The following is a 15,371-nucleotide window of genomic DNA, read 5'->3' on the forward strand; positions in this document are numbered from 1 at the left end:
CACAACTCCCCCCACCCACTTCCCCTCTGGTAGCCATCTGTTTAAAACCTCATCTTTTAAAGAGATGAAAAATTGTCTATTAAACACACACTTAACTTGGTATACTCTTAAGCTCTCAAATTCTTTGGTACATGATAGTTCTCAAAGTATCTTTTAAAACTCAGACTCATATTTCTTATTTTCCTTAGCCTTATGTCATCTAAAAAAGATACATATTTGTACATGGTATTTTTAATCCTTTTACTTAACATCTAATTACATTTTTCTGTACTTCTGAAATTCAAGTAATAAAATAAGTATAACCAAAGATGTCACCTCATTAGTATTCCTTTTATTTCCTGAGTTTCAGCATAACAAGTTTTTTATGTTAATAATTTAAAACTTCGATCTTATAATAAAGGGATTTTTAGAGGAGTATATTAAAGACTATCAATACATATCATGTATTCTTTGTTTTCTGAAGGACCTGTTCATATTTACCTTTATAGTACCCTCTATTAAAATACTTTTAATAATGTGACATTAGGAGGATTTCTGTGCTCAAATTCCAAAAGACCAGAAATAACTTCCTACTATGGGGCCCGACATAGAGTTACACTTGGAACGGAAGAGTGTCGTGCCACAGCCAGCTCTGCCGGCAGGAGTGCGAGGCACAGCCAGATTTGGAGCATTTCTTGTGTCTGTGGAATAAATATTCCTACCGCGACTAACTTTAAGCCGCCAACATCACGTCACTGCACACAGAATAAAGATACTCAGTAGCACACTGTTACATATTGTCCCCACCATACAGATACAATAGACTTGGATAAACTGAAGAGCATAGATAATAGTAAAATAATTAAAAATCCATGACTTTGAAAATTTGTTCCCTTGGGGCACCTGGGTGGCACAGTCGGTTAAGCGTCCGACTTCAGCCAGGTCACGATCTCGCGGTCCGTGGGTTCGAGCCCTGCGTCGGGCTCTGGGCTGATGGCTCAGAGCCTGGAGCCTGTTTCCGATTCTGTGTCTCCCTCTTTCTCTGCCCCTCCCCCGTTCATGCTCTGTCTTTCTCTGTCCCAAAAATAAGTGAAAAACGTTGAAAAAAAAAAAAAGAAAATTTGTTCCCTTTTTTTAATAAAATTGATTTTACTGGGGCGCCTGGGTAGCTCAGTTGGTTGAGCGTCCGGCTTCAGCTCAGGTCATGATCTCATGGTTCTTGAGTTCCAGCCCCACATCAGACTCTGTGCTGACAGCTTAGAGCCTGGAGCCTGCTTCTGATTCTGTGTGTCCCTCTGCTCCTCCCCCGCTCATGCTCTGTCTCTCTCTCTCCTTCAAAAATAAATAAAAACATGAAAAAAAATTTTTTTTAAATAAAATTGATTTTATTGGGGCACCTGGGTGGCTCAGTTGGTTGAGCATCAAACTTCAGCTCAGGTTGTGATCTCATGATTCATGAGTTCAAGCCCCACATCGGGCTCACTGCTGTTGGCATGGAGCCTGCTTTGGAACCTCAGTCTCCCCCTGTCTGCCTCTCCCCTGCTCACACTGTCTGGTCTTTCTCAAAAATAAATAAACATTTAAGAAAAACATGTCTTGATTTTAAAAATAAAATAAAATTGATTTTATTGTAAATTTAAAGTTTTTAATATTAGATGTATTAACATTCAGCTCACAAAATTCCTGAAAATTTACTAGTCAGCTGTCAGAAACTACTATAAGCCAGCACCACTACACCATGAAAGGATAAATAAATGATTACGGAAGCCAATGAGAGGTTAAAGCAATTTCTGTTTGCTAATACATTATACATCACTCATGTTTGTTTTAATTTCAGAATCACCTATCAAACATATTTCTAAAAAAAATTAAACTTGTCCATACTTGTATAGATACATATATGCACGTCATAATATTACCTTAAAAAAAAAAAAAAATAAAACTACCTTCCTGAACACTTCAGTTCATTGAAATAGGAATTGTTTTTTAAGTTTATTTATTTTGAGAGAGGGAGAGGGAGATAGAGAGAGAATCCCAAGCAGGCTCTGCGCTGTCAGCACAGTGCCCAACGTGGGCAATCTCGCAAACTGAGATCATGACCTGAGCCAAAATCAAGAGTCAGACACTTTTTTTTTTTTTAATGTTTATTTATTTTTGAGACAGAGGGAGACAGAGTGCAAGTGGAGGAGGGTCAGAGAGAGGGAGACACAGAATCTGAAACAGGCTCCCGGCTCTGAGCTGTCAGCACAGAGCCCAGTGTGGGGCTCGAACCCACAAACTGTGAGATCATGACCTGAGCCGAAGTCAGGCACTCAACGGACTGAGCCACCAAGGTGCCCCAAGAGTCAGACACTTAACCAACTGAGCCACCCAGGCGCCCCCATTTAAGGTAAGCTGTTGGCTTATATTGAGAAAAAGATTTAAATACTGAAATACATGTGATAGAAAATGGTATGATACCTAGAATTTGCTTTTAAATACCCTGTAAAAAGTGGGGGAAGGGCTCATAAATCAAAGGAGAATCTCAAAATCTCGATCATGTTTGGAGCTGGGGGAAGATTATATGTGGATCTATTATTCAATTCTGTACTTTTATGTATGTTTGAAAATTTTTCATAAGACATTGGGAGAATCAGTAACCGTATCTTAAAAATTTTATGGCTACCATAGTATATAACTTTTCCCTTAAGATTGAAAATAAAGTATTATAATTTGAAATATTCTGTTGATTTAACTGGTTTTTGCCTCACAAAAATTATACTGCTTAAATTGAAAATATATAAACTAATTAGCTGAAAGATGATAGTATTAGTACAGTCAGTATAACAACTGACTATTCATGATACATGGTGAAAAAAATAGAGAAGGAAATTCTCTCAGGATCTGTATTCTTTTAAACAGTTTAAATATTAAAACTAGCTTGGAATTTTGAGGATAATACACAGATAAAACAAATAACTAAAGCTAGAATTACCATTGTTAAATATGTTATTGAGAATATGTCTGAGATTAAACATAAATGAATTGCCAACATGAGAATGCTAAAAAATAGTCAAAATGAAAACAAATATTCCTTTTATAGTGGCTTTATTGAGGTATAATTGGCAAACACTAAGCTGCACATACTTAAAGTGTACAATATAATAACTTTGACACATGTATACCTGTGGAATCACCAAAATGTGGATAATGAACACATACATCACCCCAGATGTTTCCTTGTGCCCCTTAGGAATCTCTCCCAAAATTCCCTATCCCCAAGATGGTCCTCAGGCAACCACTGACTTGCATTCTGTCACCATAGATTGACCATGTTTTTGATATTTTATATAAATACAGTCATAAAATGTGTATATATTATATACACACACATTTTTTTGGTCTGACTTGTTTCACTCTGCCTAATCGTTTCAAGATTCACCCATAGCCCTTTTCATTGCTGAGGAACATTCCATTTATGGGTATACCACAGTTGTGCATTCATTCACCTGTTGATGGGCATTCAGGTAGTTTGCTGTTTTCGCCTGTGACAAACAATGCATATATGGATATCCATGTACAGTCTTTCCATGAACGTATGCTTTTGTTCCTTTTGGGTAAAGACCTGGGAGTGGATTAGGTGGATCATGTGGCTAGGGGTCTGCTTAATGTTTTAAGAAACTGCCAAACTGGTTTACAAATATTTGTACCATTTTACATTTCCACCAGCTGCATGCGAAAGTACTTATTCTTCTACATCCTTGCAAAGACTTGATACAGTCCGTGTTTTTAATTTTAGCAATTCCGATGGGTGTGTCATGGTCTCTCATTATGGTTTTAATTTGCATTTTCCCTAATGACTCACGACAGTGACCATCTTTTCAGATGCTCTTTGCCCTCTGCTCTCACTGGGAGAAGTGTCTTCAAATGTTTTGCCCATTTTATCACATTGTTTTCTTATTATTGAGTTTTGAGTATTATTTATTGATTTTTAGATACAATTCCCTTATCAGATATGTGATTTGCAAATATTTTCTCCCACTCTGTGGCTTGTTTTTCCATCTCTTAAACATGTTTAAAGAGCAGCTTTTGTCAAATCCAGTTCATCAGTTCGTGCTTTTATGGACTTTGTTTTTAGTGTTGTGTCTAAAATATCTTTGCCTAACCCAAGGTCACAGGGTTTTTGCCATGGTGTTTCGTGGTTTTAAGTCTGTAATCCATTTTTAGTTTATTTTTGTATTGTTTGCAAAGTATAGATTGAAATTCACTTATTTGCACATTGAAATCAAATTGTTCTCACATCATTTGCTGAAAAGACCTTGTTGGAAATTAGTCATAAATGTGTGAGTTTGTTTCTAGACTCTCTGTTTCCAGTTATCTAATTTGCCTGTCTTTATGCCCAGACCACACTCTCTTGATTTCTGAAGCTTTATAATGTCTTGAAATTAGATAGCATTGGTCCTCTAATTCTGTTCATTTCAGAGATTTTCAGCTATTCTGTATCCTTTGCATTTCCATATGAATTCTGTAATCATTTCTACAAAGAAAAAAAGAAAAAGCTGGGTTTGATTTTGATTGGGATTGCATTGAATCTACAGATCAAGTGGGGAAAATTGACATCTTAATAATATTGAAATTCTATCCTATTAATTGGCCATATCCTGCCATTTTTATTCTTTAGTGTAAAAGTTTCACATCTTTTGACTAGTCTTTTTTTTTAAGTTGTTTTACTTATTTTTGAGAGAGAGAAAGAACAAGTGAGGGAGGGCAGAGAAAAGGTGAGAGAGTGAATACCAAGTAGGCTCCACACTTCAGCACAGAACCTGATGCAGGGTTCAAACTCATGAACCATGAGACCGGGTGCCCCTTGACTAATCTTAATGTTGTATTATGTTTTTCCATTCTTCTACTTTTAACTTCTTTATGTCTTTATGATTGTCTTATAGGCATCATATGTAGATGGATCTTAGTTTTTTTTTATCCATTCTAACAAAATAAGACTTTAATTGGAATTTTTAGAACATTTACATTTGACGTGTCTCTTGATAAGTCTGTCATCTTGCTATTTGTTTTTTATTCATCCCATCTATTCTTTCTTCCCTTGTCCTTTTATTTTTCCCTGCCTTCTTTTGGATTAGCTGAATATTTTTATCATTTTATATGATCTCATTATTGGTTTATTGGCTTGAACTCTATTATTACAGTACTTTCTTTATAGTATATATCTTTAACATCATCTCATTTCATTTACTACATCATGTATAGTTTAAAAGCCTTAAAATAGTATAGTTCCATTTGTCCCCCTGCCCAGCTTTTGTGCTCCTGTTGTCATATATTTTACTTATACATGTAGAAACTGTACACAACATTGCTATTATTTTTCTTTAAGCAATTGACAATTTTTTGAAGAGCTATAATATGAGGAAAAGATACTATATTTAACCAAATAGTTACCATACCTGGTGTTCTTTATTCCCTTGTGTAGATCCAAATTTCCATTTGGTATTATATTGCTTCTGGTTGATGTACTTCTTTTCACAGTACCTATAGAACAAGTCTGCTGGTAATGAAGTCTTTCTGCTTCTGTATGTTGCAGAAAGTTATTTCACCTCTTTTTGTTGTTTCTTGTTTTTATATGTCTTACTATTTTTAACAGAATTTAAGATTAAAATGTATTTCTGACAGTTATGTTTACTAAGGCAAAAAACCCCGGAAGTATACATTTAAGGGTTCACTCTTTTATGACAATAAAATTCACACATAAAAACTGTACAATTCAGTGGCTTTTGGTGTGTTTACAGCATTGCACTATCACCGCTATCTAGTTACAGAACATTTTCATTACCCAGACAGAAATTCTGTACCCATTAAGCAGTCACTCCCTATTCTCCCCTCCCCCCCCAACCCTGGCAACCACTCTGTGCTTTCTGTCTATGGATTTGCCTGTTCTACACCCTTCTATAAATGGAATCGTGCAATATGTGGCTTTTTTTTATCTGGCTGCTTTCATTTAGCATAATGTTTTCAAGATTCATTCATCTTGTATCATCTATCAGTACTTAATTCCTTTTTATGACTAAATAATATCCCATTGTACAGATGCATCATATGTTGTTTATGCATTCATCCATTGATGAACATTTGGGTTATTTCCACCTTTTGACTATGGTGAATAGTGTTGCTATAAATATTCAACTACAAGCATTATGTTTGTCTACCTGTTTTAAATCTGTGGAGTAAACACCTAGGAGTGGAATTGCTGAGTTCATTTTTGTTTTACAAAGATAATTTTCCCAGGGTAAAAAAGTCCAGATTGGTTCTTTTTTCCTCTGTCTCTTTTTCAGTACTTGAAAGATGTTGCTCCACTCTCTTCTGGTTTGCATTGTTTCTGCCAAGAAATACGCTGTCTTTATCTTTGTGTCTCTCTCTAGGTAATGTATCTAATGTCTCTAGAATTTTTTAAGATTTTCTTTTTTTCACTAGCCTTAAACAATTTACGATGTGGTTGTTGTGATTTTCCTTATGTTTCCTCTGCTTGGGTTTTATCAGACGTCTTATATATGTGTGATCATCAGATTTGGAAATGTTTCAGTCATATGTCTTCATATATTTTTCTACCTTACCCTCTGTTTCCTTCGGACACTCCATTAGACATGTATTTATACCACTTGAAGTTGTCCTACAACAGAACAGATGCTCTTCTCTTCATTGTTTTCCGTCGTTTTCTGCCTTTCCTTTTGCATAATTTCTCTTAGTATGTCAAGTCCACTAGTCATTTCTTCAGTGTAAAATCTGCTTTTAATCCATTCTAGTGTTTTACATCCCAGATATTGCAGTTTTCATTTCTAGTTCTCTTTTGTATCTTCCAGGTCTACTTAACCTTTTCAGACTTTATTTTCTTCAGCATAGGAAATACAGTTTCAATCACTATTTTGATATTCTTGTCTACTGATTCTATTATGGTGGCTGCCACTTCTTGGTTAGTTTCAGTTACATTGATCTGTCTCATATGTGTCATATTATCCTGTGTTTTTGCATGCTTACTAATTTTTCACTGGATAACAAATGTGAATGTTACCTTACTGCTAAATATTTTTGGATTCCTGTAAGTGTGTGTTAGCTTTGTTCCCCAACATGGTTAAGTTTCTTGGGAAAGATTTGGCCCTTTTAAGTCTTGCTTTTAAGCTTTTATAAGCAAAGAAGCATTGATCCTCAGGCTACTTTTTTTGTCCCCTCCACTACTGAGACCAAAGTCTTTTGAATAATCTACCCCACATCCTATGAATTAATAAGTTTCCTACTTTGGATAGTGGGAATAAGTAAATTCCTGGCCCATATGGTCTTCAGAAATTGTTCTTTCTAATCTTTTCAGTGGTTCTATCTCAGTCTCTGGTATTTTCTTTACACACATGCACTATTCAATGCCCAGGTGCATACTCAAGGGTGAATGTGTGTACATTTTCAGAGTTCTGTCTTTGTACAGCTCTCTTTTCTTCAGCACTCTGCCATAGGAACTGTAGCCAACTTGGTGTCTACATCTAGCAGCAGATCCTTAACTTAGGGAGTTTGGCAGGCTCTGCTTTGATTCCCTCTTCCTTAACTACTGCCTGGAAACTCTTTCCGTAGAGTGAACTGGGGCAACTGTAGGGTTACACTCAACTTGTTTGTTTCCTATATCTCAGGGTACAGTGTCTTCAGACTGTTGTTCCATTAGTTCGTTCAGTGTAAAAGAGAAAAAATTATTGGCCTTCTTTTTTGTATATATGTATATCACCTAATTTTGAAGAAACCACCAACTGGGTTAAATAAGAATGGAGTGTTCATAGGCGGTAATCTCCTTGATATCAGTCTTGGTGTTGTTTTTCTGGATCCTACTCCAAGAGCAAAAATAAACAAATGGGACTACATCAAACAAAAAGCTTCTGCACAGCAAAGAAAACCATCAACAAAATGGAAAGGCAGCCTACTGAATGAGAGAAAATATTTAGAAATCATATATCCAATAAGAGGTTAATATCCAAAATATATAAAGAATTCCTACAACTGAACACCAAAGAAAATCCAATTTAAAAAAAAATGGGCAAAGGAAAAAAAAATAGGGGAGCCTGGGTGGCTCAGTTGGTTAAACAGCCAACTCTTGATTCAGCTTAGGTCATGATCTCACAGTTCATGAGTTCAAGCCCCACATTGGGTTCTCTGCTCACAGTGGAGAGCCTGCTTCAGATCCTCTGTCTTCCTCTTTTTCCACCCGTCCCCCCTCAAAAATAAATAAGTGTTTTTTTTTAAAAATAAGCAGAGGATATGAATAGACACTTTTCCAAAGAAGACATACAGCTAGCCTATTGGCACATGAAAAGATGCTCAACATCACAAATCATCAGGGAAATGCAAATAGAAACCACAATGAGATATCACCTCACACTTGTCAGAATGGCTAGAATCAAAAAGACAAGAAATAACAAGTGTTGGCAGGGTGTGGAAAAAAGGAAACCCTCATTCACTGTTGGTAGGAGTGTAAATTGGTACAGCCACTATGGAAAACAGTATGGAGGTTCTTCAAAGTATGAAAAATAGAACCACCATATGATCCAGCAATTCTACGTCTGGATATTTATTCAGAATATTCTGAATTCATGAAAACACTAATTCGAAAAGAGGTACAATATTCATTGTAGCATTATTTACAATAGCCAAGATACAGAAACAACCTAAGCATTGATCAACGGACGAATGGATAAAGATGTGGTCTATATACAATGGGATACAATTCAGCCATAAAGAAGAATGAAATCTTGCCATTTGCAACAACATTGATGGAACTAGAGGGTATTATGCTAAGTGAATAAGTCAGACAGAGAAAGACAAATACTATATGATCTCATTTATATGTGGAATCTAAAAAACAAAACAAATGAACAAACAAAACTCTTGGATATGGAAAAGAGTGTTGGTTGGCAGTGGGAGGGAGAAGATACAGACTGCTAGTTACAAAAAGAATAGGTCATGGTAATGTGGTGTGCAACGTGGTGACTAGAGTCAGTGCTGTTGTCATGCATATTTGAAGGTTGCCAAGAGAGTGATTCTTGAAAATCCTCATCACACACACAGAAAATTTTTAATTAAAAAAATTTTTGTAATTTTTTTTGGTAACAGATGGTGACTAGACTTATTGTGATGATCATTTCACAGTGTGTGCAAGCGTCAAATCCTTACATTGTACACCTAAAACTAACATAATACTGTATGTCAATATATCTCAATTTTTAAAAGAGAAGAAGGGGAAAAAAGGAGTGTCGATGTGGGGAAGAGGGTCTAAGCTAAATCATAAAGCATGCCACATTACCATCAGACTTGTTAAGCCTCAGCTCTCTTGACTCTTGGCACTTGCTCTTACTTAATCTTTTTAGTCATTTAGTAAATATTTATCAGACTCCCACTATACTCCACCACAGATAACAAAAGAGTACATGTACATCTTAACATGTACAGTCTTGTTCACAAAGGCCTTGTCTTCTAGAATAAGCACTTAGAGATTCATCTGTTATAACTAACTTATTTTAGAAAAGTTGTCTAGAAAATGGAATCTGCACAATCTCAAGTGACCAAATGCCAAGGTTCAGTTACCTGGAATTCTTTACATAGAAGCCATTGAGTGAAATCCAGGTAATTTGTTACAGAGCTTTAGATTGCTACATTTAAGAGAGATTTTTAAGATGCCTGGGTAGAATAAAGTAGAACTCTGTGTACTAACTTTAAAAGATGTTCATAATGTATATTAATAAATTTTTTCCAAAAAGGAAAATTGCAGAATAATTTGTATTGTGTTTCTCTGCTTGGCCTTTGAGTGTGTGTGTGTGTGTGTGTGTGTGTGTGTGTGTCTAGGGTGTGAAATTGTGTTTCTAAGCGTAGAGAAAAAGGAAGAGCTCACATAATATACACCTGTCATGCCAAGGGCACACAAATACAACTAGTCCTGCTGTATGAATATTAAAACATTTTATCAGAGTAAATTCACAGGGAAAGAATTCACAGAGCATATACCATCCCCAAGTTCTCTTCTCACAGAAAAGTGTGCTTAGGCCTGGTGTGGGTAGTCTGGATGCACCACAGAAAGTGACCTGATAGAGGGGCTCCACACCAGAACATTGTACACACCTAAAGAGAAGGTTAGAGAACATCTAATTGCCTAAGTAACAATCGGAGTGGGAGGGAGCTTTTGGGGGTTATTATCTCTTTTAGCCTATTCTAGTAGAATAGGAAATGAGCCTCCAGGACCATCCGTATTTGTCTCTCAAACATTAAACTGTGCTTACCTCTGAGATTGGGAGTTGAGAAGTACGGAATGACCAATTTATACCTTATGCATTTTTGAATTGCTTGAATTTATTCTAACTCACATGGAATTTTTTAAGGCATAGATTTGGTGATCAACAATATCTGAATCATAGCACGTATAAAGTAAATATTGATGCATTAGATAGATCATTCACATACCTTATCTACCAAACTTACATAGATTTCTAAAGATGAAAATAAGAGGCAAAATTCTACTTTTTAAAATACATCTATAAACAGTATTTATAAACATTATTTTCCAGCAATATTCTTTGTACCCAAAATTTTGTTGCCAAGGAAATATATATGGATACCCATATATATATATATATATATATATATATATATATATATATATGCTTTAATATATGCATAGAGATATTTGGAATGGTAAAAACCAAAAGAAATCATTCATCATTGATGATAATCACAGTGGAGGGCCACTCAAATTCTAGATGGATGAAAGCGATCTTTTGAGTGTACGTTCCCTCTTTTTAGCTTAAATTACTTATGTGCATGTGGTATTCCCTTCTCCACTCCCTTTCTTCTTCATCTCCTTTCTTCCATTTCATTATCAAGAGCAAGTATTTAGAAGACTATGAAATTGTTCTAGAATATCAGACAAAGGAAAAATTCAGAAGCCTCTAAAAAACATAACATACGCATTTGAAAGTTTTAGGACTGATAAAAGGCAACAGAAAGGGTGTCTAATACATGCTCAGGCAAGGAAAAAAGATGGGACAGGAGTTTCTGTTTGATGGAGTCCTTGAAATACTTGCCCGTATGTTCTCTATACCAGCGATATTGGGATATATGATTTCTACAAACGTAGTATAAGTATCTAAATGAGTAAAACATGTGCTTTTGTCCTTTGAATCACCTAACAACTGCTGAGAGTGTTCTCTCAGCACCCCCAGTGTACCCAGTGTCTAGGAAGGAGTCTGTAGCACACAGGTCCTACAACTCCACCTTCGTATTCTAAAGGGGGAGACGCACCTGCCAGCCACACCACCAAATCTCTTTAAACTTCAAAGCCAATCTTCCCTTCCGTATCTCTAAGCCTTTGTTGATGTGAGGAAAAAATGCACTATTTTATGTACCACCAAGGAGTAAGAGCAGGAGATACTTCCAATGAAACTGCAATACAATGCTTTATTATCACTCTAATGTTTTTTTAATTTTAAGCACACATTCTTTTAGACTTTGAGCAGTGTCTCATCATATATTTCATACAGTTTCTATCCTTTTCTTCTTCTAACATAAACTTTGTGCTGAATGTGCCAAATCACATCGGAATCATATTGGAGGCATTTTGAATGGCAGTTAAACTCAGCCTATGACAGATTAGCCATACTCAGAACTCAACTGAATTCAAAGTATAAATAGCTAAGATCAAATTTGCATGTGCAGACTTGATGAACAGCGATTGTAAGAGGCTTCCACTTTCATAGAAAAGATGAAAAATAGTATGATTTATGGGTTCCCTTTGCCTCCCAAAGTGTTTTCCTGAAAGTTTGTTGATACCTAAAAATTCTTTTAATAAAGAACAGTGCTTTTATTTCACCATTAGAAATACAAGGCTTAGGGGCGCCTGGGTGGCTCAGTCGGTCAAGCATCTGACTTCAGCTCAGGTCATGATCTCACGGCTAGTGGGTTTGAGCCCCGTGTGGGGCTCTGTGCTGACAGCTCAGAACCTGGAGCCTGCTTTGGATTCTGTCTCACCCTCTGTCTCTGCCCCTCCCCCAATCGTGCTGCTCTTCCTCCTCCTCCCCCTCCTCCTCCTCCTCCTCTTCCTCCTCCTCTCTCTCTCTCTCTCTCTCTCAAAAATAAGTAAGCATTTTTTAAAAATTATAAATACAAGGCTTAAAACATAAATACACTGCCTGAATTTTTTTTTAATTTAGCAAGTAAAGTTTATCAGTCCATCAAAATTCTTTCTTCTACCCAGAACTGTCCTCCATACTATGGATTGTGATTTCATTTTAAAAGGTCCCTTGCCTACCAGACAGTGTCCATATTCTTTAGCATGGCAAAGAAAGCCAGTTTGATCCTAACCTACTTCTCGTCCTCATCTTCTACCTCCCCTCTCCCCAGTCCTCACTTGCAACCCCTCCTACCCCAAGTAACATGTCTCTTGCTCCTGCTGCCACCACTGTTACCTTCCTACTTCTCAGTCTCCATTGTTTACTTTTTTCTGATTGTTCCATAAATGTGGACAGCCCAGACATCTGTCTTGGCACTGTTCTCTGTGTTTCATGGCTTCAGATACCAGCTACAATATCTCTTCATTGTAGCCTTTTTTTAATAAGTTAGAGATTTATGCAGTCAGCAAAGATATTACCAGAATTGAAAGAATGCAAAAGGAGTGTTCAGCAAGTAACGGGTTCTCCCTGATCTTTTCATACCACCTTCTGAACATCTCTACTCAATCACCTGTTTTAGTGCTACTGACTTGGTACAACCTCTTATCTATCATCTGAATTAAATTAGGAACCATCCTAATGGTTGGAACCATCCAATAGATTGGCATTATCTCTGTTTAGTCCTCTACCCTGTTGGCCAAAATGCTCTTTCTAAATAAAAATCTGTTTTTGTTTCTCCCACAGTTAGTCTTGTCTCTGTTCACTAAGAATAACAATATATAAGACCTCCCATTGTGCTACCCCTGCCTACATACCCAGTTTCATCGTATATTATGCCACACACGCACGCATGCACATACACAGCCATGCTTCTGTATACAATTACTTGTGTTTCTCCCCACGTTTGTAACTTCTTGTGCTTTACTTGAATTCTCCAAGCACTCTGCGCTATTTCATGCCTCTGTGCTTTTTGCACACTCCAATCTCTTTGCCCAGTGTACCCATGTCTGCATCACAGGTGCTTGTCTTTCAGTATTAAGTGTCACCTACTCTATTAAGCCTTTTTTGAACTCCAGGCAAAAATGACTTATGTCTCCCCATGATACCATATATACCAAGATATATTTAGATAGAGATGTTGTTGACATAACTGTCTGTGTGCTTCTTAAGAGGAAGGATTCTTTTTATTGGTCTGAGCTGCTTAGCAGCACAGTGCCTGTTTCTAGTAAGTAGTAAGTAGATCTTTGTTGAAGGAACAACTTCTGGTTTTGATGGGTCAAAGTAAATAAGAGAAGTGGGGGATGCTAGAATGAACCTGAAGCAGATTAGAGGTACCAACCAAGAGGCACAGAGGATGAGGGAGAAATCAGACCTGCTAATTAGAAAGAAAACTTTAGTTTCTTTTTAAGTGTCAGAGACTCAATCATATGCTTTATGTCACATACGGAACCAGAGCAGCGTAAATACCAGCTCCACCCACCACCATCATGAAAAAAAGTATTTTAGTTACATGGAATCGGTAGTATCATCAACTTTTATTGAAAACACTAGAGTTTTTTCTCGGGAGCCTGGGTGGCTCAGTCAGTTAAGCTTCCGACTCTTGGTTTGGGCTTAGGTCACCATCTCACTGTTCGTGGGTTTGAGCCCTGAGTCAGGCTCCACGCTGATGGTGCCTTTCTCTCCCTCTCTCTCTGCCCCTCCCCGGCTATCTATCTGGCTATCTCTCTCTCTCTCTCTCTCTCTCTCTCTCTCTCCCCCCCCCCTCTCTCTTTCCCCCTCTTTCTCTCTGTCTGCCCCCCCCAAAATAAATAAACTAAACTTTTTTAAAAAATCACTCAATAAATGCAGATGGGCTTTTTAATTCTATGTTTCATTTATTTTTCTGCTAATGGCAATAGTATTGGTAAAATCAGTATTTTTATTAATAAACAGCATTTTAAAGAAATAGTAATTTCCCAACAGGAATAAATAATGCTTGTTTTGCTTATGTGGAAATACTCAGAATGAACCATCCAAATGAATTTTAACACAACATGGTAAGATTTTGTAATGACAATATAAGTAATTTTGTGAAGTAATGGTGGTAAAACTGCAATTCTGGAGAGTAACCACCTGCTCTTCCCAAATGTAAAAGTACATTTAATTGCATACAAGCTAATCATCTTTTTTTTATATATTTTTAGTTTATTTTTGAGAGAGAGAGAGACACACACACACACACACACACACACACACACACACTCTGTGAGTGGGGGAGGGGCAGACAGAGAGGGAGACACAGGATCCAAAGCAGGCTCCAGGCTCTGAGCTGTCCGCACAGAGCTTGACATGGGACTAGAACTCACGGACTGTGAGATCATGACCTGAGCTGAAGTTGGACACTTAACCAACTGACCCACCCAGGCACCCTACAAACTAATCATCTTAAGAAAAGTATGGAAAACTGGGTATTTTAAGGCTAATAAAAACTTCAATTTAACCAGAATCATTATATTTAAATCAGAGTACATGAATTACTGATAAAATTCACCTAATTTGTTGAATGTATATAGAAAAGCAAAAGGTAAGCAATATGTAATAAGGTAATGAAGATAAACATTTAATAGCAATGAAAATAGCCTCTTAAATGTTTTGAATAAGTATTTCATTAAAATCAAAATAATTATATGTATATATAATAAATAAATAAATAAATAAATAAATAAATAAATAAATAAAATAATGGCTAGCTATTTTGAGTGCTTGCTTTAATACCAGTCATACTATCTCATGAAACCATAGGAGTATTGCTTGGGCTAACTAGTATGTTCAGAGTGTGAGGTAAACTCAGGAGAGTTTACCAGCTTCCCAGGCTTCCTGAGGCCTCAAAGAAGCCCTTTTATGTGAGTGCAGGCTTCCATTAGATTGGAAGGTGTATCAGAGAAGAATCAAAGGAGAAGAATGACCAAGATGCAAAGTCTACTCAATCTGCTCTTAGGTTTTTCATGGATTCGCCATCGCCACAGTTAGCATATCAAGTGCTGTAATATATGATACCTCTGCCCTTAAGATCTGAAATTTTCACCAGGTGATAAAGCCCACAGAACACTGTCCACAAAATTGACCTGAGACTGATTTGGATTTTGACTGCTCTGAATGCAAATTTTGTCCTTTATGGGGCGCCTGGGGGCTCAGTCGGTTAAGTATCAGACTTCAGCTCAGGTCCTGATTTCACAG

The 15,371-nt window shown here is 36.8% G+C and overlaps 1 protein-coding gene across 7 annotated transcripts in view; it reads left to right on the plus strand.

The window, feature by feature from the left end:
- Window positions 1-15,371, plus strand: part of PIBF1 (progesterone immunomodulatory binding factor 1) — a 204,126-nt gene that overhangs the window by 141,175 nt on the left and 47,580 nt on the right. The gene's annotated exons all lie outside the window — the stretch shown is intronic.

The sequence above is a fragment of the Acinonyx jubatus genome, chromosome A1 (genome assembly GCF_027475565.1).
Source record: "Acinonyx jubatus isolate Ajub_Pintada_27869175 chromosome A1, VMU_Ajub_asm_v1.0, whole genome shotgun sequence".
Lineage (NCBI taxonomy): Eukaryota > Metazoa > Chordata > Mammalia > Carnivora > Felidae > Acinonyx > Acinonyx jubatus.